Source organism: Marmota marmota, unplaced genomic scaffold, assembly GCF_001458135.2.
Source record: "Marmota marmota marmota unplaced genomic scaffold, marMar, whole genome shotgun sequence".
NCBI classification, from domain to species: domain Eukaryota; kingdom Metazoa; phylum Chordata; class Mammalia; order Rodentia; family Sciuridae; genus Marmota; species Marmota marmota.
The window spans coordinates 37,936,892-37,942,286 of record NW_026000082.1 but is presented as its reverse complement, the minus strand read 5'-3'; the positions used below and the strand labels follow the sequence as shown (position 1 = coordinate 37,942,286).

General features: G+C 38.3%; 1 protein-coding gene across 4 annotated transcripts in view; it reads left to right on the top strand.

The window, feature by feature from the left end:
* The window catches only part of Kdm1a (lysine demethylase 1A), a 62,456-nt gene that overhangs the window by 643 nt on the left and 56,418 nt on the right, over nucleotides 1-5,395 (top strand). The gene's annotated exons all lie outside the window — the stretch shown is intronic.

The following is a 5,395-nucleotide window of genomic DNA, read 5'->3' as shown; positions in this document are numbered from 1 at the left end:
GGCCGGGCGGGCGGGAGGAGGGGTGGCGGCGCCGTCCCGCACACCTTTCCGTCTCCAGGGCTGGGAACATGGCTTCCCGGCGTGGAGGCGCGTCGCGCTGCCGGGGGCACCGCTCGTGAGCCGCTGCCGAAGTGTCAGCGAGCGGTTCCGCGCTGTCGGTGGCATCTCGGTCCAGCCGCCAAGGGACTGGAGGGCGATGCTCGAAAAACCGCCTTGGAAACGGGTCGGAAAAGAAGGGAACTTTTTTTTGAGCGCTTGCTGTAGGCCCAGAGTTGCAATCTTTGATTTTACTGTCTTTTGATGTAGTCTTTATAGACGAGGAAGCCGACGAAAAGAGCTTAATCAGTCAGTGCAAGTGGGAAGAAAAAGCCGCGACACCAGTCAGCTCATACATAGAGTGTGCCAGATGCCCAGCCGTTTTACTTTCTCTAAGCACCAAAGGTCAGGTCACTCATTTTGGGAATGAGTAAACAGAGGCGCTCAGTTTAGGTGACTTGCCTCAAGTCACAAAACTAGTAAGTCATAGAACTGGCATGTGAGTCCCACACTTGTGGCAGGGTATCATGGAAACAAAGGACCACATGGGACACCACTAATAATAGTATGTAGGGCACTGGGTCAGTCTTAGGGCATAGTCCTGTGTTTTTCTGAAGAGTTCATTTCCTAGTTCAAAAAACTGGAAATATATGTAGATAGAAAAAAATATCTAAGCCAGGTCGGGATGTAACTGAGTAGCAGAGTATTTGTTTATGTTGTGTGGAGGCCCTGGATTCCATCCCCCGCGTGGCACAAAACAAATACATAAATAAATATATGAAATAAAATTGTACAGTTTATATCATTTGCGCTTGTAAAATTACCTGTGGAGTGTTCTTTGTTTTTGAGACTCGTCTGTATTGTCTAGACTGCTCTCCCAATTTCTGGGCTCCAGAGAGCCTCCTGCCTCAGCCTCCTGAATAGCTGAGACTGAGTGCATGCCTCTATGTTCAGCAACTGTGTATAATTTTTTTTTGTTGTTTGTTTTTTTCTTTTGGATTTTTGATCCGGTCTCTTCAAGTTCCTGTGGGCTGGCCTTAAATTTGTGATCTTTCTACTTTAGGCTTCTGAGTTGCTGAGACATGACACCCAGCTACTGTGTGTCATTTTGAAGTGCAAATACTAGGTTAGTACAGATGAGGAGCTTCTTGAGATGAGTATTGTCTAGACTGAGAGCCCTCAGTTTCAGCTGCCTGCTTGGGAGACTTCTCCAGGGCTGTGTAGAAAGAATTTCGAAGAAAAATTTGGGGGCTTTTTACCAAAATATGGGATAGAAAAGCAGAGGTTGATGACCTCAACTTTCAGAAATGAAATAGAGGACAGAAGCCCAATAGGATTTTCTTTTGCCCTTTTAATGAAAAGGATAGCCAGAAACCATGTGGTATTGTTAAAAAACCAGATTCATTTATACCATTTGCATATGATAAAAGTCAACATTTTATTTATTTATTTTGCAGTACTGGGGATTGAACCCAGAGGTGCCCTTTTTATTTCTTATTTTGGGACATGGTCTTGCTAAGCTGCCTGAATGCCATGAACTTTCATCCTCCTGCCTCAGCTTCCCAAATAGCTGGGTTTACAAATGTGTGGCACTGCACCTTGCCTCACCATTTTAAAGTGTACAGTTTGGTGGTTTTTATGATTTTCACTTATCACTACAATTTTAGAACATTCTAGTTGCTCACCAGAGACACCTGTATCATTAGCAGTAATTCCCCAGTCCTCCCTGTCTCCAGCCCCTGGCAACCACTAGTCTACTTTCCTACTGTATGGATTTGCCTATTCTGGATATTTTTATATGGCGTGATATGATATGTGTCGTTTTGTATTTGGCTGTAGCGTGTTTTTATATACCACCCTTTGTTTATCCATTGATTGACATTTGGGTTTCCACTTTTTGGCTGTTCTGCATAACATGGCTGTAAACATTAACATTTTTTGTGTGAATGTTTTTCATCTCTCTTGAATGTATGTCCATGGGGAGAATTACTGGGTTATATGGTAATTCCATTTTAACTTTTGAGGAACTGCCATTTTTCCACCGCAGCCACACTGTTTTACATTTTCACTAACAATGTTTGAGGACTCCAATTTCTCCATATCCTTAGCTTTTATGTCTTATTACAGCCATTCTAGTGGTATCTCATTGTGGTTTCTTTTTTTTTTTTTTTTAAATATTTATTCTTGTTTTTTTTTAGGTGGACACAATATTTTAATTTTACATTTATGTGGTGCTGAGGATCCAACCTAGTGCCTCAGGCATGCTAGGCGAGCGCTCTACCACTGAGCCACATCCCCAGCCCCTCATTGTGGTTTCTTATGCACTTCCATAATGAGTAATAATGTCGAGCATCTTCTCATAGGCCACTGTGTATCCTTCTTGGTGAGATGTAAAATATCCGTTCAAATCCTTGGATCATTTTAAAAAATTGTTTTGATGTAAGAGTTCTTCATTTTAGTTATGAACATTCTTAATCTTGATTAGGTCCAATTTGTTTTTTTGTTTGTTTCTAGTCTTACAGCTAAGAAAACATTGCTTAATTCAATATTGTGAGGATTTACTTATGTGTTTTCGTCTAAAAGTTTTATAGCTTTAGTTTTTGTATTTAGGTCTATGATCCTTTTGGAGTTTGTATATGTGTTGAGATAATAGGGGTCAGCTTCATTCTTTTGCATGTGAATTGTCCCAGCACAATTTGATGAAGTCTGTTCTCCCTCCATTGAGTACTCTTGGTGAGTGATCATACATATAAGGACCTATTTTTGAACTCTCAGATCTGTCTTGTTACTCTATATTTCTGTCCTTAGGCCAGCATCACACTGTTCTTATTATTCTAGCATTGTATTAAGTTTTGAAGTCCCCAAGTGTGAGCTTTTCAGCTTTGTACTTATTTTCAAGATTGTGTTGACTGTTCTCTTTCCTTTCTGTTTCCATATGAAATATAGGGTCACTTTATCAATTTCACCGAAAAAAGGCAGTTGGGATTTAGATTGAGAATTGTATTGAATCTGTTGATCAATTTGGGGCATGCTGATAAGATTTTTGTCCTTCCTCTGAGTTTATTTGAATTCTGATTATACTGTTTTTTTCCATTGTGGTTAGCTCTTAGACTTTTAAAAGAAAAATGAGTTATGTGTTGACTTAGGTAAGCAACTAGAAAACAAGGACCTGGGAAAAAGTTATTCGTTCATAGCTAGTTTTGGGAGCCAGAGAAAAAGGCCCTCAATGAATAGTGTGTCTATTTAAGGAGTGAAAAAGCAAGCCGAGACCAGAGTAGACAGACCAAGCTTCAGTGTTTCTGGGGTGTATGCGGGGAATATATCTGTTTTGGGAACCCTCTTAAAAAGTTAATTGCATAATTAAAATTTAGTTTCAGGTTATTGGGATGGGTTCATGCAGTTGAGGAGTCTTCAAGCTTAAGTTTTCATTAGTTTTATAATAAAGTCACTTCTGGGTGGTATATGCAAAATATTTAAGTTTTGAAATTGGTAAATTGGTTTGGGACTTCAGGAATACTATACAGTTTGAGGAAAGGTGACCCTGAGTTAGGCCTTGAAAGGATTGTATAGAATACTTGATTTGTGCTGTCCAGTATAGTGGCCACTAGCCACATGTGGCTATTCAAGTTAAATTAAAATTGTTTCCTCAGTCACAGTAGTTGCGTTTTCAGTATTTAAGAGACTTTTGGGGGCCAGTGGCCACAATATTGGAAACACAGATACGGAAAGTTTCCTTTATCACAAAAAGTTCTCTCAGCACAGAACTGAACTATGTGAAATGAAATACAGACCATAAACTTTATGAGAATTTAGAAAAGGGGAAAATAGAGTGATAAGTTTAGAATAATAGAAAAAAATTTACAGAGGAAGTAGGCCTTGAATTTTAGGCACTGGATTAGAAGAAAGAAAAAGATTGAAAAAGCTTTTAGGGAGTTTAGGAGTGGGTAGAATAGCATTAAGGATTTCTTGACTCTAATGTGTTAATTAATGAGAGTGCTAAGTTTGAATTGAGCCAGAGAGCTTACATATGCTAATTTAAAATTTTTGGAACTCATCTGTTAAGTTTTCTGAAAACCTCACCCTTTTGGAAAGTCAGTGACATCTGTGCCCTTGTTCTAAATAGGGAGAAAGATTTAAAAAACAAAAAGACTGGAGCTTTTAGGTGATTGGAAATTAAAACAGTATAGTAACAGTGAGAATGAGAAGGAAGAGATTAGAGATATAAATTTTGAGAGTTGTCAAGTGTAAAACTAAAAACAATTACCCTTCTTCAATCTATGCTGGGATATTTTTATGACTTTGGTATATCGTGTATAAGTAGTTGTAGAACCTAAAGTCTTTGGGGTTTTTACCTAGAGATGAGAGATTCCCAGTACTCTGGGTTCAAAGATTGAACTATGCCTTTTTTTTTTTTTTTTGGTACCAGGGATTGAACTCAGGGGCACTCAACCACTGAGCCACATCCCCAGCCCTATTTTGTATTTTATTTAGAGACAGGGTCTCACTGTTGCTGGGGCTACCTTTGAACTTGAGATCCTCCTGCCTCAGTCTCCAGAGTGGCTGGGATTACAGGTGTGCGCCACCTCCTGCCTGAACTATGCCTTTTTGCAGGGGAATAGTTTTATTTTTTAGAGATTGTATGCTTCTTTTAGATGACCTTAAAGCTTTATTAAATGGGGAAATCTTTTTATAAAATACAGTTTTCTGCAAGATCCCAAAACAAAATACTTGCCCTTTTTGGAATAAGAAGTTTAAATTTTATCTTTTATTTTAGTTGACAGTCTATGAGAACATGAGGCTATTGGAGAACCAACTTTGAGATTGGAGATAAAACAGTATGGTTTCAGCCTTAGAGTCCAATTTTATTTTTGTATTTTGTTTTATTTGTAAATTATCATAACAATCCAGTATTAATAAGTACTACAGATTATGCCTTTTTTAGCTTGCCTTGCCATCTTTCTTAGGAGACTCTTAGTTGAATAGAGATGGCAGAAGAAACTTCATTCTTTTTTTTTTTTAATATTTATTTTTTGGTTGTAACTAGATACAGTATCTTTATTTTATTTATGTATTCTTATGTGATGTTGAGGATCTAACCCAGGGCCTCCCACATGCTAGGCGAGTGCTCTACCGCTGAGCTATAATCCCAGCCCCAGAAACTTCATTCTTATGTCTACCCCAAACTGAGTTATCCAAGCAGGGCAAGTTAATATGTTGGTTAATGTCTTTGAAGTGTTAAGGCTTGGTTTAACACATATATTTATTAGTTATATACATATATGGTGTGTGTGTGTGTGTGTATATATATATATATATATATATATATATATTTTTTTTTTTTTTTTCTGGAAACCTTACT